This window comes from Arachis duranensis, chromosome 10 (assembly GCF_000817695.3).
Source record: "Arachis duranensis cultivar V14167 chromosome 10, aradu.V14167.gnm2.J7QH, whole genome shotgun sequence".
Classification (NCBI taxonomy): Eukaryota; Viridiplantae; Streptophyta; class Magnoliopsida; order Fabales; family Fabaceae; genus Arachis; species Arachis duranensis.
Window position 1 is genome coordinate 51,377,609 of NC_029781.3, and position 17,971 is coordinate 51,395,579.

General features: G+C 38.3%; 1 non-coding gene across 1 annotated transcript; it reads right to left on the reverse strand.

Moving 5' to 3' along the window:
* Nucleotides 1-1,956: 1,956 nt before the first annotated feature.
* LOC127743420 (small nucleolar RNA R71) lies at nt 1,957-2,060 on the reverse strand. Its single transcript, XR_008004812.1, has one exon. It is a non-coding gene; the product is annotated as a small nucleolar RNA R71 (small nucleolar RNA).
* Nucleotides 2,061-17,971: the final 15,911 nt, after the last annotated feature.

A 17,971-nucleotide genomic window follows, 5' to 3' on the forward strand; every position in this document is an offset into this window, starting at 1 on the left:
AAACTTTTGGAAAATAAAATAAAGGTTGAAACAAGAAGAAAATTACCTAATCTGAGCAACAAGATGAACCGTCAGTTGTCCAAACTCGAACAATCCCCAGCAACGGCGCCAAAAACTTGGTGCACGGAATTGTGATTTACACTTTTCACAACTCCGGTGCCACTAACCAGCAAGTGCACTGGGTCGTCCAAGTAATACCTTACGTGAGTAAGGGTCGATCCCACAGAGATTGTCGGCTTGAAGCAAGCTATGGTCATCTTGTAAATCTCAGTCAGGCAGATTCAAATGGTTATGAGGTTTTGATGATTAAAAAAGAAATAAAACATAAAATAGGATAGAGATACTTATGCAATTCATTGGTGGGAATTTCAGATAAGCGTATGGAGATGCTTTGTTCCCTCTGAGCCTCTGCTTTCCTACTATCCTCATCCAATCTTGCATACTCCCTTCCATGACAAGCTGTATGTTGGTGGATCACCGTTGTCAATGGCTACCATCCGTCCTCTTAGTGAAAACATATCCGCTACGGTTTTCCGCATGGCTAATCAGTTGTCGGTTCTCGATCGTGTCAAAATAAGATCCATTGATCCTTTTGCACACTGTCACTGCGCCCAATAGTCATGAGTTTGAAGCTCGTGACAGTCATCCCCTCCCAGATCCTACTCGAAATACCACAGACAAGGTTTAGACTTTCTGGATCTCAAGAATGCTGCCAATTTATTCTAGCTTATACCACGAAGACTCTGATCTCATGGAATGGAAGGCTCTGTTGTCAAGAAAGGCAACCATGCATCATGAACTAGGAGGCCAAGAGATACACACTCAAGCTCTTGCAGATAGAACGGAGGTGGTTGTCAGGCATGCGTTCATTAGGGAGGATGATGATGAGTGTGACGGATCATCACATCCATCAGGATGAAGTACGAGTGAATATCGTAGAACAAGAATAAGTGTGTATTGATTAGAAAAACAATAGTACTTTGCATTAATTCATGAGGAACAACAGAGCTCCACACCTTAATCGATGAGGTGTAGAAACTCCACCGTTGAAAATACATAAGTGATGAAGGTCCAAGCATGGCCGAATGGCCAGCCTCCAAAACGTGATCAAGAGATCAAAAGTGATCTAAATATAGTCTCAAAAATGATCTAAAGATATGAATACAATAGTAAAAAGTGCTATTTATACTAAACTAGTAAACTAGGTTTACAGAAAATGAGTAACTAAGTGTAGATAGTGCAGAAATCCACTTCTGGGGCCCACTTGGTATGTGTTTGGGCTGAGCATCGAAGATTTCACGTGCATAGGCTCTTCTTGGAATTTAAACGCCAGTTTTGGTGCCAGTTTGGGCGTTTAACTCCAGCTTTGGTGCCAGTTCTGGCGTTTTACGCCAGAAAAGGGTCTCTCGTGGGCTTTTGGACACCAGTTTGGGCCATCAAATCTCAAGCAAAGTATGGACTATTATATATTCTGGAAAGCCCAAGATGTCTACCTTCCAAGGCAATTGAGAGAGCTCCAATTGGGCTTCTATAGCTTCAGAAAATCCACTTCGAGTGCAGGAAGGTCAGAATCCAACAGCATCTTCAGTCCTTTCTCAGCCTTTGAATTAGATTTTATCTCAGGTCCTTCAATTTCAGCTAGAAAATACCTAAAATCACAGAAAAATACACAAACTCATAGTAAAGTCCAGAAATGTGACTTTTGCATAAAAACTAATAAAAATATACTAAAAAGTAACTAAAACATATTAAAAACTATGTAAAAATAATGCCAAAAAGTGTATAAATTATTCGCTCATCATGGATCCTAAGGTCTACAGACTTATGCTTTTCCCTTTTGCTGTTAGAGACAAAGCTAAGATATGGTTGGATTCTCAACCTAAGGAAAGCCTAGACTCTTACGAAAAGTTGGTCAATGTTTTCTTGGATAAATTCTTTCCACCACAAAAGATGAGTAAGCTCAGGGTGGAAGTTCAAACCTTTAGACAAAAAGAGGGTGAATCCCTCTGTGAAGCTTGGAAAAGATACAAGCAACTAATCAGAAGATGTCCTCTTGACATGCTCTCAGAATTGACTATCATAGGAATCTTCTATGGTCGTCTATCTGAGATGTCCAAAATGTCATTGGACCATTCTGCTGGTTGATCGCTCCACTTAAAGAAGACGCCTGAAAAGGCGCAAGAACTCATTAAAATGGTTGCAAACAACCAATTCATGTATATATCTAAGAGAAACCCTGTGAACAATGGGGTAGCTCAGAAGAAAGGAATCTTGGAAGTTGACACTCTGAATGCCATACTGGCTCAGAACAAGATCTTGACCCAACAAGTCAATATGATATCTCAGCACTTGACTGGAATGCAAGCTACAGTTAGCATCACTCAAGACACTTCCTATGATGGAAATGCTTATGATCCAGATCAACCCATGATGGAAGAGGTGAATTACATGGGAGAACAGTATGAAAATACCTACAACTTGTCATGGAGGAATGATCCTAACCTCTCATGGAAGGATCAACAGAAGCCTCAGCAAGGCTTCAACAATAATCTAGGTGGAAGAACCCAGAATAGGTTCAAAAATAGACCACCATTCCCATCTTCTCAGCAACAGATGGAGACTTCTATGTAGAGCCTTTCTAACTTAGCAACCATATTCTTTGAACTCTCTAAGACTGCTTATAGTTTCATAACAGAAATTAGGTCCTCCATCAGAAATCTTGAGGTACAAGTTGGTCAGCTGAGTATGAGAATCCCTGAGACCCTTCCTAACACTCTCCCAAGTAACACTGAAGTAAACCCAAGAGAAGAGTGCAAAGCCATTACTGTAGAAGCTGATGCCATATCTGAAGGGATACTCTGGCATTGAACGCCAATAAGGAAGTCCTTACTAGTCGTTCAATGCCCAAAGGGGAACCATCATTGGCGTTGAACGCCAGTAAGGGAGCCCTTACTGGGCATTTAATGCCCAAAGAAGACCCATTCCTGGCGTTGAACGCCAGTAAGGAAGTCCTTATTGGGCGTTCAATGCCCATAGAAGCACCATCACTGGCGTACTGGGCATTCAACGTCCAAAAAGGTACAAAAGTTGGCGTTGAACGCCAGTAACACGACAGCTAGGCGTTCAACACCCACTCAAGGCCTCCCTATTAAAGAACTGAAGGAAACTAAGGCTCATGAGGAGACTATAGAAGTTCCCTTGAATGCCTTGTTGCAATTTATGCATTATGAGGATCACTCCTCCTCTGATGAGGAAGATGGTACTAGGGATGAGCAAGTTTCTAGGTACCTGAGAGTCCTCATGAAGCTGCATGCCAAGTTGTTTGGCACAGAGACATTGGAGGAAGAACCTCCAATTTTCACCAAGGAACTCAATGCCTTGGTTCAACAGAAACTACCTCAGAAGCTACCAGATACCAGATGCTTCTTGATTTCTTACACCATAGGCACCATTACCTTTGAGAATGCTCTGTGTGACCTAGGGTCAAGCATAAACCTTATGCCACTCTCTGTAATGGAGAAGTTGAGAATCTTTGAGGTACAAGCTGCGCTCACTAGAGATGGCAGACAAGTCAATGAAAAAGGCTTATGGTCTGGTAGAGGATGTCTTAGTAAAGGTTGAAAACCTTTACATCCCTGTAGATTTTATAATCTTGGATACTGGGAAGGAAGAGGAGGAATCCATCATTCCTGGAAGACCCCTCCTAGCCAATGCCAATGCCATAATTGATGTGGCAAAGGGAGAGCTAGATCTATAGTTATGGGAGGACCATATCTTGTTCAGGATGCCTAGCCCTAATTCTCCCTCTGATAAAAGAGAGATAGTTATGCAACACCTAGTGTTCCAATCCTCACTCTCAGTGCAAAGTTATACAAAGCCTCAGACACTAATTCTAAGTTTGGTGTGTGGCAGCCATCATCAAGCATTGAGAATAAAGGTACTAAGAAGAAAGTACCTAAAGGCTAGAGGGACAAAAAGATCCCTATTGAAGGCCTCTTACCTGGCATGAGAGTTGTCTTCACTGACAACGCCGCCATTCCACACACAATGAACAAGATCTTGTCTCTAGAGAATGTGTAGCTCATCCAGGAGAGCACATGCAAGAAGTTCACTGTAAGGGGCAAAATTTCGATCCCCTATTCATCTCCGTAAGGAGCTAACCGTCAAGCTAGTGACGTTAAACAAGCACTTATTTGGAGGCAATCCAACCATAATTAAAGTTATTTCTATTTTTCATTAAGTTTATTGCAGTTTTATCAGTTTAATTTTCATATTTGTTTAAGTTTATGATCATGTGCAGTAGTTAGAATAGAAACAGAAACAATCATAACTGGAAATAGAACACCCTAGAGCAGGTACCTTGCTCGCGTTGAATGCCAGACAAGGGGGCCAGAGTGGGCGTTCAATGTCCATGAGGAGTAGCATTGCTGGCATTGAACGCCAGCCAGGGAGCATGAAGCTGGCGCTGAACGCCAGCTAGGGGCAAAGACTGGACGTTCAACGCCCTAAGAGAGGCAGAGGCCTGGTGTTGAACGCTAGGAAGGAGCACTCCAATGAGGGTTCAACGCCCTAATAGGAGCACATAGTTGGCGTTGAACGCCAGCCAGGAGCAGGAGCTGGGCGTTCAACGCCCACAAGGGGGTAGGAAATTCGAATTCCCTAGCCTCTCAGGACCAATGTGTCCCACAAAATCTCTACTTACCCCACCTTCTTCTCTCTTTCACTCTTCCCAACATACTCTTCCCTATAAACCCTAACCCAATCATATCCACATCTCTTCCCAAAACCATCAAAACTCCCACCAACCTCCACCCACTTCAAACTCAAAATTTCCCGCCCAATTCCCACCCATTCATTCAAATCCCAACCTATCCCACCTCTATAAATACCCCTTCTTCTTACCCTTCATACACACACCATTCATACACTAAAGTCCCACTTGGCCGAATTCTTATCTCTTCCTCCATCTCCCCTATTATCTTTTTCTTCTACTATTTTCTTCATATTTTACTTGAGGACGAGCAAAACTTTTAAGTTTGGTGTTGGAAAAGCTTGCTTTTTTCTTTCCATTCACACTCATGACACCCAAAATCAGAGAATCCTCTAGAAAGAGAAAAGGAAAAGCTGTTGCTTCTACCTCTGAACCTTTGGAGATGGAGAGATTTATCACCAAAGTCCATCAAGACCACTTCTATGAAGTAGTGGCAAAGAAAAGGGTGACTCCTGAAGTCTTCTTTAGGCTAAAAAAGAATGAGCATCCCGAGATCCGACGAGAAATCCGGAGGAGTAGTTGGAAAGTCCTAACTAATCCTATCCCGAAAGTTGGAATCTTGATGGTACAAAAGTTCTATGCCAATACATAGGTCATGAAAAACCAAGATACAAGCGTGAACCCAAGTCCCGAAAATTGGCATACAATGATCTGAGGGCGTCTCTTGGATTTCAGCCCGGAGAGTGTAAGGTTGGCACTCCATTTGCCAATAATACAAGGAGACCGACATCCTTACACTAGGAGAGTCAATTTTGATCAGAGGTTGGACCAAGTCCTTTCAGATATTTGTGTAGAAGGAGCTCAGTGGAAGAGGGATGCTCAAGGCAAGCCTATGTAACTGAGAAGGCTTGACCTCAAGCCCATAGCTAGAGGATGGTTGGAATTCATTCAATGCTCTATCATCCCTACTAGCAATTGGCCAGAAGTGACCAATGACAGAGCCATCATGATTCATTGCATCATGATTGGAAGTGAGGTGGAGGTACATGAGGTAATACCTCAAGAGTTGTACAAGAAAGCTGAAAAGCCTTCCACCATAGCAAGGTTGGCTTTTTCCCACCTTATATGTCATCTATGCAATTTAGCTAAAATTGTCATAGAAGGTGACATCCCCATCGAGGAGGACATGCCTATCACTAAAAAAAGGATGGAGCAAACCAGAGAGCCTACACATACACCAACAAGAAATTTCTGAGATGCCTCAAGGGATGAATTTTTCTCCCCAAGGCTATTGAGACCAATTGCATACTTCTCTAGGAGAATTAAGCTCCAGCATGGATCAATTGAGGATGGAACATCAAGAGCATTCCACCATCCTCTATGAAATAAGAGAAGATCAAAGGGACATGAGGGAATATAAAAGAGTTATGAGGGAAGAACAATAGAGGCATGAGCGTGACAAAGAAGAAATCAAGCACTCCATTGGATCCTCCAGAAGGAGTAATAGCTTTCATCACTAAGGTGGATTTGTTCCTTTAATCCCCTGTTGCTTTTGTTATTTTTCTATTTTCCAGGTATTTTATCTTATTGATTGTTTCTAGTGCATGATCATCTTTATGTCTTAAAGCTATGAAATATTTCATGCATCTTTCACCTTGCTTAAAAGAAAACTTTAATTGAAAAAGAAAAGTAAGATGCACGAATTTCGAGTTATATATCAAGAATAGTTCAATTATTTGATGTGGTGGCATTGCTTTTGCTTTCTGAATGTATGAATAAATAGTGCATATTTGATATTGGAGTAAAGAATGTTGGCTCTTGAAAGAATGATAATGAAAGTGAAGTGTTATTGGTAATATGAAAAATCCAAAAATTGATTCTTGAAGTAAGAAAAAGCAGCAAAAAGCAATAAAAGAAAAAAAATTATATATGCATATGCAAAAAAAAAGCAAGCAGGAATAGAAAAAGCCAGTAGCTCTTTAAACCAAAAGACAAGAGCAAAGATCCAGGACTTTGAGCATCAATGGTTAGGAGGGCCTAAAAGAAACAAAATCTTGGCCTAAATAGTTCAAATGAGCTGCTTCCCTAACTATATGCTTGTGGTGTGATGGTGTCAAGTAAAAAGCTTGAGATTGAGCCGTTATAGTCGTGATCCAAAGCAAAGAGTGTGCTTAAGAACACTGGATACCATTGGCTGGGGATTCTAGCAAAGCTGAATCACAATCCGAAAGTGTTCACCAGTTAAGTGTATGTGGCGTTTTTGTATCTGGCGGTAATACTGGAAAACAAAGCGCTTAGGGTCACGGCCAAGACTCAAAAGAAGCTGTATTCAAGAATAAAAAAGAACTATACTAGGAGAAACAATAGTATCATCTGGATTCTATGTTCCTAAAGATGCCAATTATTCTGAGCCTCAATGGAAAGTGAGATGCCAAAACTATTCAGAAGCAAAAAGCTAATAGTTCCACTCATCTAATTGAAATTGAGCTTCATTGAAAACTCTGAGATTTATTGTATTCTTCTCTTCTTTTTATCCTACTTTGTTTTTGATTGCTTGTGGACAAGCAACAGTTTAAGTTTGGTGTTCAGATGATCAAATATTTTATACGCTTTTTGGCATCATTTTCATATAGTTTTCATTATGTTTTGTTTAAGTTTTATTATATTTTTATAGGTTTTAGTGAAAAATTCATATTTTTGGATTCTACTTTGAGTTATTGTGTTTTATGATGATTTCAGGTATTTTCTGGCTGTAATTGAGGAGTTTTGGCAAAGTCTAATTCAGAGACAAAGAAAGGACTATTGATTCTGTCAGGATCTGACCTCCATGCACTCAAAGGAGCATTTTTGGAGCTACAAAAGTTCAAATGGTGCGCTCTCAATGGCTATGGAAAGCTAACATCTAGGGGTTTCTAGAAATTTATAATAGTTTATACTTTGCTTTGGAAATGAAGACCCAAAACTGGCGTTTAACGCCTGCCACCATCCCCATTCTTGGCATCCAACGCCCAAAGGGGAGTAGCTGGCGTCCAACACCCATTGAAGAGTCCAAAGCTGGCATTGGACGCCCAAAAGGGAGCACTAGCTCGTGGCTTCACTCAAGCTCAGCCCAAATACTCACCAAGTGGGCCCGAAAAGTGGATTTTTGCACTGCAAGACTAGTTTATCTTACTTTCTGTAATTCTTAGTTGCTAGACTAGTATATATAGAACAAAGATCACCATTGTTAGATACCTTTACCCATTCAAACTTTTTACTATTATTTTCTATACAGTATGAGTCACTAACCTCCTATGTTAAGGTTAGGAGCTCTGTTGATTCTTATGAATTAATAATTTCACTATTCTACTTCAATCTATGCTTGATTCTATTTTAAGATGTATCTTCGTTCTTCATCCTAACAGATTGGGAGTGTAACTTGACCATCATCCCATTTCCATATGGGTTCTTGCGAGTCCTTGATGGGATAGTATGGAACCACAAGCTTGATTATACATCTCTTAGACGACTAATCCACGGCATCATTGGGTACTTTTCGAGACATTAGTGCAACTGAGGTGCGAGGAGATGAGGGCCTTTGTGGTATAGGCTAGAACCAAAGGAGAAGTGTTCTCTGATCTGGAAGATCTGACCTTGTCTGTGGCATTTTGAGTAGGATCACCAAGGGAATAGACTGCTAGAGCTTCACCCTCGTTCAGATTAGATAACTGCTGACCTGGTGTTTGATCTGAAGCAGAGGAGATTAATGACCACTGACCCGACGTTAATCATTTACAGCCTGCCATGGAATGAATCAATTAGAAGTTGGAGTAGATGGTGAGAAAAGTTGACCCAGAAGGAAGAAGCATCTTCGAAGCCTCAACCGTTCTATCATCTCTGATTTCACATCTATCTTGTAACGTTTATTTATTTATCTGTTTTATACATTTTCTTGTGACAACTATGTTTTCTATTTGCCAGACTAAGATCTGAAAGGTAACCACTGCTTGCTCAAACCAACAATCTCCCTGGGATCGACCCTCACTCCCTTGAGGTATTACTTGTACGACCCGGTATACTTGTCGGTCTATCTGTGCAAAATGTTCGGAGTCACTTTTATGCACCACTGTACCTTTTCATCATCCTTTGCAAACCAATGTTGAGCCTATTTTATCCCATTTGTTATTTATTTTAGCACATCACTAACTCTAAACAAAAAACAATGAATGTCCTTAATTTGAATTTTTGGTTAGCTTAGACTAGTGCGAGTGTGCACAATTTAACTGTGGGAAAATTAGGTATGGTAATGCTTGGTTTCGGAATTGGGTATTTTATATTCTTAACTGGAAATGTGAAAATAGTTTGGGCACTTATTCATGCATCCAACACTTTAATCATATGCATTAGCTCCTTGTGTATATACATTCTCTACCATATTTCAAAAAAAATGAGAGAGAGAGAGAGAAAGTAATAAAAAGGGGACAAAATGCCCCAAGGCAACTAATGATATCAATGCATATGATTCGTATTCAAAAATATCAAAGTGCATGAATTTGTGGAGAGAAAGTCAATGGGTAGTTAGGTTTTGCATTGTAATTTCATGGAGTGTCTTAGGTTAGGTGAAAAGTTTAGGTTAATCAAGGATTCGGATTTTAGTCCACTTAACCAAATACATTCCTACCTTGACCCTAACCCCATTACAACCCTTGAAAAGACCTCTTGATATGTGTATTTTTGCATTGAATTTTTGTTGATTGGTAGAAGAAGAGCATGCCTTAGAAAGCAGGATTAGTAGAGAACCGAGAGAATCAACCCTCAAACACTAGAGTGATTAGAATGCATACACTTCCGGTGATGGCTCGATGCTCAATTCCTTGTTCCTGGCTTTCAAGAGCTTCCTTATTGCAAGTCTATTTGTACTTTTTTTTGAGATTTAAATTAGTAGAGTTCAGTTTATATTTGTTCTTGGAAGATTGATTTACTTTTAACTAAGTAGGTAGAAGCATTTAGCATGTAGTTGTATTCATATAGATAGATTGTATTGCATAAGTCCTACCATTTTCCCTTCACTCTTTTGGTTCCCTTGAGCTTAGCATGAGGACATGCTAACGTTTAAGTGTGGGGAGATTTGATGAACTACAATATTATGACTTATTTTGGATCGAATCGAGTGTATTTTATCAACTTTACTTACACTTATCTATATAATTTGCGTGTTTTTAAGTTCCCTTCCGAATTTTGTGCTATGATTAAAAAAATGCTTCCTATGCCTTAAAACTGCTAATTTTTAATCTTCTCTTATTACCATTTGATGCCGTGGTATATTTGTTAAGTATTTTCAGGGTTATAGGGCTGGAATGACATGGAGAATGGAGAGAAAGCATGTTAAAGTGGAAGGAACACAAGAAATTAAAGAGTTGAGAGGCTGATACTGATGCGTATACATGGCAGAAGCGTGCACGTGGCTAGGAGCATCGTCCGCTGACGCGTACGCGTGACTGATGCGTATGCATGGCCAGTGCAGAGCCCACCGATGTGTACGCGTGATGAGCGTCACGTGCTGCAATAAAGGGAATACGCTGGGGGTGATTTCTGGGCTGATTTTGGCCCAGTTTCAACCCTGAAAATGAAGACAATACTCTAGGAATAGAGCTGGGACAAAGACACTTCTGTTTAGTTTTAGTTTTGCTTTAGTTTTGAATTCTAGTGAGAGAAACTCCTACTTCTCTCTAGGGTTTTTGGTTTTCTTAGTTTATTTTCAATTGGATCTTGAGAGAAATTGCTACTATCTTCATTTCTCGTTGTTTTCATTATAGTTTTCTCTTTAATTTCTTTTAGTACTCATTTCAATTTGGATATCTTGAACTCATATTTGGATCTTGTTACTCTTGAATTTTGTTAATGCATTGAGTTATTTCCATATCCATTGTTATTGCTTATTTTGTAATTATTAATTATTGTTAGTGGTAATTTGAATTGAATTATTTTTCTAGTTTTTATCATGTCTTTTATCTTTGCCGACCAAGTGTTTGAGGAAATGTTGATGAGCGGATATTTTATACGCTTTTTGACATCATTTTCATATAGTTTTTAGCATGTTTTGTTTAAGTTTTATTATATTTTCATAGGATTTAGTATAAAGTTCAAATTTTTGGATTCTACTATGAATTGTTGTGTTTTATGGTAATTTCAGGTATTTTCTTGCTAAAATCTAAGAGTTTTGACAAAGTCTGATTCAAAGGCAAGGAAAGCGTAGCAGATGCTATCAGGATCTGACCTCCGTGCATTTAAGCAAGCATTTCTGGAGCTATAGATATTCAAATGGAGTGTTCTCAATAGCTATGGAAAGCTAACATCTAGGAATTTCCATGAATATATAATAGTCTATACTTGTCTTTGGAGATAAAGGCCCAAAACTGGCGTTGAACGCCAGCCATCTACCCCAGTCCTAGCGTCCAATGCCCACAGAGAGGTAGCCAATGTCCAACGCCCAAAGGGGAGTCAGAAGGGAGCGTTCAACGCCCAAGAGTCTTACTAGCACGTGAAGACACCCTTAGCTCAGCCCAAACACTCACCAAGTGGGCCCTGGAAGTGGATTTTCCCACTACAAGCCTAAGCCTATCATATTTTTGTAATCCTTAGTTACTAGATTAGTATATATAGGAGAAGATCAACCATGTTTAGGATCACTCTCCAGCATATCATATTTTTGAGCACCATTATGTACAGTATGAGCCATTAAACATCCTAAGTATATATGTACAGTATTTATGAGTTGAACCGTCAAAAGTTGTCTCTATTCTACATGGGTTCAGCGAGCGTCTTTCATCGGATATCAATGAACCACTAGCTTGAGGATACGTCTCTTAGACGGCTAATCCACGACTTTGTTGGGGACTTCTCGAGACATCAGTTCAGCCGAGGTATGGGGAGATTAAGGTCTTTGTGGTAAAGGCTAGAATCAAGGCGCAGCATTCTCTGATCTGGAAGATTCGACCTTGTCTGTGGCGTTTTGAGTAGGATCACCAAGGAAATGAACTGCAGGAGCTTCACCCTCATTCAGACTGGATGCGCACTAAACTTGGTGTTCAACCTAGAGGAAGATTGGCAGCTGCTCAAACCGGCGTTGATCGGATACAACTTGCTATAGAAGAAATCATTCACAGTTGGAGTAGACAGTAAGAAAGGATTGATCTAGAAGAACAAAGCATCTCTGAAGCCTTAACCATCTTCTTATCATTGAATTCACAATTACTGAGTAACGTTATCTTTATTTTACTTTTATGTGTTTAAACAACTATACAACTTTTCTATCCGCCCAACTAAGATTTACAAGATAACCACTCTTTGATACAAGCCAACAATCCTCGTGGGATCGACCTTGACTCACCTCAGGTATTACTTGGACGACCCAGTACACTTGCTGGTTCAGTTGTTCGGAGTGTGGGAATCCGTGCACCAAGTTTTTGGTGTCATTACCGGGGATTGTTCGAGTTTGAACAAACTAACGGATTATTTTGTTGCTTAGATTAGGTATTGTTTTTAATTTTGTTTGAGTCTTTTATTTTCTTTTTTGAAAAAAAATAAAAATTTTTCAAAAAATCTTTTCCTTTCTTTAATAATCTTTATCTTTTGTTTGACTCTTTTGTTCTTGTTCTTGTTAGAGTTCGAGCTTTCTTGAGTCTTTTTTCAAAAATTTTCAAAAATAGTGTCTTTTGTTTGAGTCTAGTGTCACATCTTAAGTTTAGTGTCCATTGCATGTTTTTTAATTGCTTTGAATTTTTCGAGTTTGTTCTTGTTGTTCTTCTTGATCTTCATGTTGTTCTTGTTTTTTCTTCTTGTTTTGATCTTTAAAATTTTAAGTTTGGTGTCTTTAGGTGTTTTTCTTTATAATTTTCGAAACTTAGTGTCTTTAGATATAAAATTTTTAAGTTTGGTGTCATTTAGTTGTTTTTTTCTTTCTTCATTAATTTAAAAAAAATAAAAAAATATATTTTCTATATTTTTACTTTAATTTTTGAAAATTGAAACAAAAATTTCAAATTTTAATTTCAAAATCATTCTGATCTTATCTTAGTTTCAAATCTTTTCAAAAATTATATCTTTTCAAATCACTATCTTATCTTTTTATCTTTCTTTTAAATTAAAAAAAAATAATTATCTTATCTTATTCAAATTTTAAAATTCAATTTCAAAATTCAAAATTTAAAATTTAAAATTTAAAATTTCAAAATCAAATCTTTTTTAAAAATCAAATTTCAAATCTTATCTCTTCTAAATCTTTTTCAAATCTTTTTAAATTCTTATATTTTCTAATTTCAAAATCAAATATTTTTCAAATATTTTCAATTTTATCTTATCTTTTCAAATTTCAAATTTTAAATTCAAATCTTTTCTAATTTTCTATCTTATCGTAATTTCAAATCTTTTTTAATTAGTTAGTTGTTTTCTCTTTCTTCTTTTTCAAAACTTCCTAACTAATTCTTCTCTCTTCTAGTTTTCGAAAATATCTTCTCTATTTCTCCCTCTTCTTTTTCAACATTCATTATTTAATTTCCAAATCTTTTTAGTTAATTAGTTGTCTTAGTTTTTAATTGTCTTTATTTCTTCTTTATATTTCCTTTTCTTTTTCGAATTACATGAATAAAATAAAAACAAAACAAAAATATTTTACTTTTAAAATCTCATTCTTCTTTATTTTTGAATTAGTGATGTTTCTCTCCTCCTCTCTAATTTCAAATTCTTCTTCTTTTCTCTCTATCTTCTTTCTTCTTCACATCTCACAGGGAGTCTTCTGTTCTTGAAAACAGAGCTTCCATTCTTCTTCTTTCTTGTTTTCTTTTTCTTGTTTATGAGTAGGAACAGAGATAAAGAACCTCTTTTAAATCTTGATCCTGAATCTCATAGGACCTTAAAGAGACGTTTACAATAAGCTAAAGCATAATACTCCGAAAGAAACGTCACAAAGATTTTCAAACAAGAAGCTGAAAGCATGGCAACCGAGCCTAATGAAGGAGATGAAAGAAAGGTTCTTGGTGAATACACCATACCAACTTCTGATTTCTATGGAAGAAGTATCTCCATACTTGCCATTAGAGCAAACAACTTTGATCTTAAACCTCAATTAATCTCTCTAATGCAACACAACTACAAATTCCATGGACTTCCACTGGAAGATCTACATCAGTTTCTATCTGAATTCTTGCAAATCTGTGACACTGTTAAGACCAATAGAGTGGATCCTGAGGTCTACATACTTATGCTCTTTGGCCAAGTTCTTTCCTCCTCAGAAGATGAGCAAAATTAGAGTGCAAGTTCAAACCTTCAGACAAAAAGATAAATTCCTCTATGAAGCTTGGAAAAGATACAAGCAACTGATCAGGAGATGTCCTTCTGGCATGCTCTCAGAATGGTGTATCTTAGGCATCTTCTATGATGGTTTATTTGAGATGTCCAAAATATCCTTGAAAAGCTCTGCAGGTGGATCACTCCACTTGAAGAAAACACCTGTAGAAGCAAGAGAACTCATTGAGATGGTTGCAAACAACCAATTCATGTACACTTCTGAGAGAAACCCTATGAATAATGGGGTAGCTCAGAAGAAAGAAGTTCTTGAAGTAGACACTCTGAATGCCATATTGGCTCAGAATAAGATCTTGACCCAATAGGTCAATATGATCTCTTAGCATTTGACTGGAATGCAAGATGCAACTGGCAGCACTCAAGAAGCTTCCTCTGAAGGAGAAGCTTATGATCCTGACCAACCCATGATGGAGGAGGTGAATTACATGGGAGAACCCTATGGAAACACCTACAACCCCTCATAAAGGAATCATCTTAACCTTTTATGGACGGAGCAACAGAAGCCTCAGCAAGGCTTCAATAATAATCAACGTGGAAGAACCCAGAATAGGTTCAACAATAGGCCACCATTCCCATCTTCTCAGTAACATATACAGACTCCTAGGCAGACCTTTTCTGACTTAGTCACTATAGTCTCCAACCTCTCTAAGACCACTCATAGTTTCATAACTGAAACAAGGTCCTCCATTAGAAATTTGGAGGTACAAGTTAGTCAACTGAGCAAGAGAATCCCTGAGACTCATCCTAACACTCTTCCTAGTAACACTGAAGTAAACCCAAGAGAAGAGTGCAAGGCCATCACTATTGAAGTTGAGGCTGAATCTGAAGGGACAAATTTGGCGTTGAACGCCAATGATAAGATCCCTAATGGGTGTTCAACACCCAATGATATGCCATCCTTGGTGTTGAACGCTAGTAAGGAAGTCCTTACTGGGCATTCAACGCCCAATGCTACACCCTTAAAGGCATTGAATGCCAGTAAGGATGACCTTATTGGGTGTTCAATGCCCAAATTGGCATAAGAGCTGGCGTTAAACGCCAGTAAGAAAGATCTTACTAGGCATTCAACGCCTAAATTGGCAAAGAAGCTGGCGTTGAACGCCAGTGAAGATGTCCCTACTGAGCGTTCAACGCCCAAAAAGCCACAAAAGGTGGAGTTGAACGCCAATAAAGGTATTCCTACTGAGTATTCAACACCCACTGATGAAGTCCCTATCCAAGAATTAAGGGAAGCCAAGGCTCATGTAGAGACCATAGAGGTCCCCTTGCAAGAACTCTTGCAATTCATGAGTTCTGATGAATACTCATCCTCTGATGAGGATGAGAAAACTAGGGAAGAGCAAGTTACTTGGTACCTAGGAGCTCTCATGAAGCTAAATGCCAAGTTATTTGGAGTAAAGACATTGGAGGAAGAACCTCCAGTGCTTACTGATAAATCACTATTTTATGGTTTATCTTGTGCTCAATTGAGTGGTTTTTATCAACTCTTTACCCACTTATTCATATGATTTGCATGTTTTTCATTTTCCTTCCTGATTCTGTGCTATGATTGAAAACATGCTTTTTTAGTCTTAATTTTGCTATGTTTAATCCTCTCTTATTACCATTCGATGCCGTGATATGTGTGTTAAGTGATTTCAGAGAGTACAGGGCAGGAATGGCTTAGAGGATGGAGAGAAAGCATGCAAAAGTAGAAGGAATACAAGAAACTGAAGAAATTGCTAAGCTGTCTAGCCTGACCTCTTTGCACTCAAACGGTCATAACCTGAGCTACAAAGGTCTAAATGATACAGTTTTAGTTGCGCTGGAAAGCTAACATCCGGGGCTTTGCAACGATATATAATTTGCCATAGCTGCCCCGAATTTAGGTGATGCGGACGCGTGAATAACGCGCACGTGTCGCATCTGCAAAATCTCAATCCACGCAAACGCATGGACGACGCCTCCACGTCACTTTGCCGCGACCTGTACGAGCCAGATTTTACAATAAGCAATTTATGGGCTGTTTTTGACCGAGTTCTCAGCCTAGAAAACACAAATTAGAGGCTATAAAGTGGGGGAATCCATTAATTCAATCATTCATTCATAATACAAACTTTTCATAATTTAGATGTAGCTTTTAGAGAGAGAGGTTCTCTCCTCTCTCTTAGGATTTAGGATTAGGATTTCTCTTAAAGGATTTAGGATTTCTTTTAGTCATTAGGATTGTTTCTTCATACCAGGTTCAATAATTTATGTTTCTCTTCTACTTTTATTTACTCTGATGCTTTTATGTGTATTTGATTTATGTTGCCCAATTGGCTTATGGACCATTCATGTTATGATTTTCTTAATTTAATATAATTTGAGGTATTTCAGACACATGATTGCTTTCTTCTATTTATTATATAAATAATTTAGATTTTTCCCTTTTGGCTTTGGTTGATTAATTGGTGACTCTTAAGTTGTCAAACTCATCGTGATTGATAATTGATATCTTTGCTGATTAATTTAGATTCCTATAACTCTAGTCTTTCCTTAGGAGTTGACTAGGACTTTAGGTGTTAAATTAATTTATCCACTTAACTTACCTTCATAGTTAGAGGTTGACTTAGTGGTAGCAAAAATATAATTCTCATCGCCATTGATAAGGATAACTAGGATAGGACTTCCAGTTTTCATACCTTGCCAAGAGTTTTCTTAGCTATTGATTTATTAATTTCTGCAAATTATTTCTCTTGTTCAAACCTTTCAAAAACCCAAAAATACTATTTTCCATAACCAATAATAAATCATACTTCCCTGAAATTCCTTGAGAAGATGACCCGAGGTTTGAATACTTCGGTTATTTATTTTTATTGGGTTTGTTACTTATGACAACCAAACGTTTGTACGAAAGGATTTTCTGTTGGTTTAGAAGCTATACTTACAACGCGATTATATTTGTAAATTTCTTTACTGATAGAAAATCCAATTCGTCACTTACCATAGAACTCAATGCTTTGGTTTTGCAGAAACTATCTCAAAAGCTTCTGGATCCCAGACGCTTCCTAATCCCTTGCACCATAGGCACCATGACCTTTGAGAAGGCTCTATGTGACCTAGGGTCAAGTATAAACCTCATGCCACTCTCTGTGATGGAAAAGTTGAGAATCTTTGAGGTACAAGCTGCAAATATCTCACTAAAGATGGCAAAAATGTCAATGAAAATAGCATATGGCTTAATAGAGGATGTCTTGGTGAAGGTTGAAGACCTTTACATCCCTACAAACTTCATAATCTTAGATACTGGGAAAGATGAGGATGAATCCATCATCCTTGGAAGACCTTTACTAGCTACTGCCAATGCTATCATTGATATAGCAAAGGGAGAACTGATTTTACAACTAGGGGAGGAGCACATCTTGTTCAAGATGCCTCACCCCAACTCTGCCTCTCAGAAAAAAGAGATAACTGTGCGACACTTAGTGTTCTAACCATCTCTCTCAGTGCAGAGCTTTACTAGGCCCCCAGACACCAATCCTAAGTTTGGTGTTGGGCAGCCATCAACAAGCACTGAGACTAAAGGTACTAAGAAGAAAGTACTTAAATGCTGGATGGACAAAAAGATCCCTATTGAAGGCCTCTCACCTGGCATGAGAGTTATCTTCACCAAGAAACCAGTCATACCACATACAGTGAGTCGTATTTTGTCTCTAGAGCATGTGGAGCTCATCCATGAGAAGACAGGAAGAAAGTTCACTATAAGGGGTAAAATTTTGAGCTCATATTCATCTCCGTAAGGAGCTAATAGTCAAGCTAGTGACGTTAAAGAATTGCTTGTTGGGAGGCAACCCAACCATAGTTATTGTTTATGTTTTTCTTTGAATTTGTTTTTCTTAATTATTTTCTGTAGGTTCATGATCAGGTGCATTAGTCAGAACAAAGACAAAAACATTC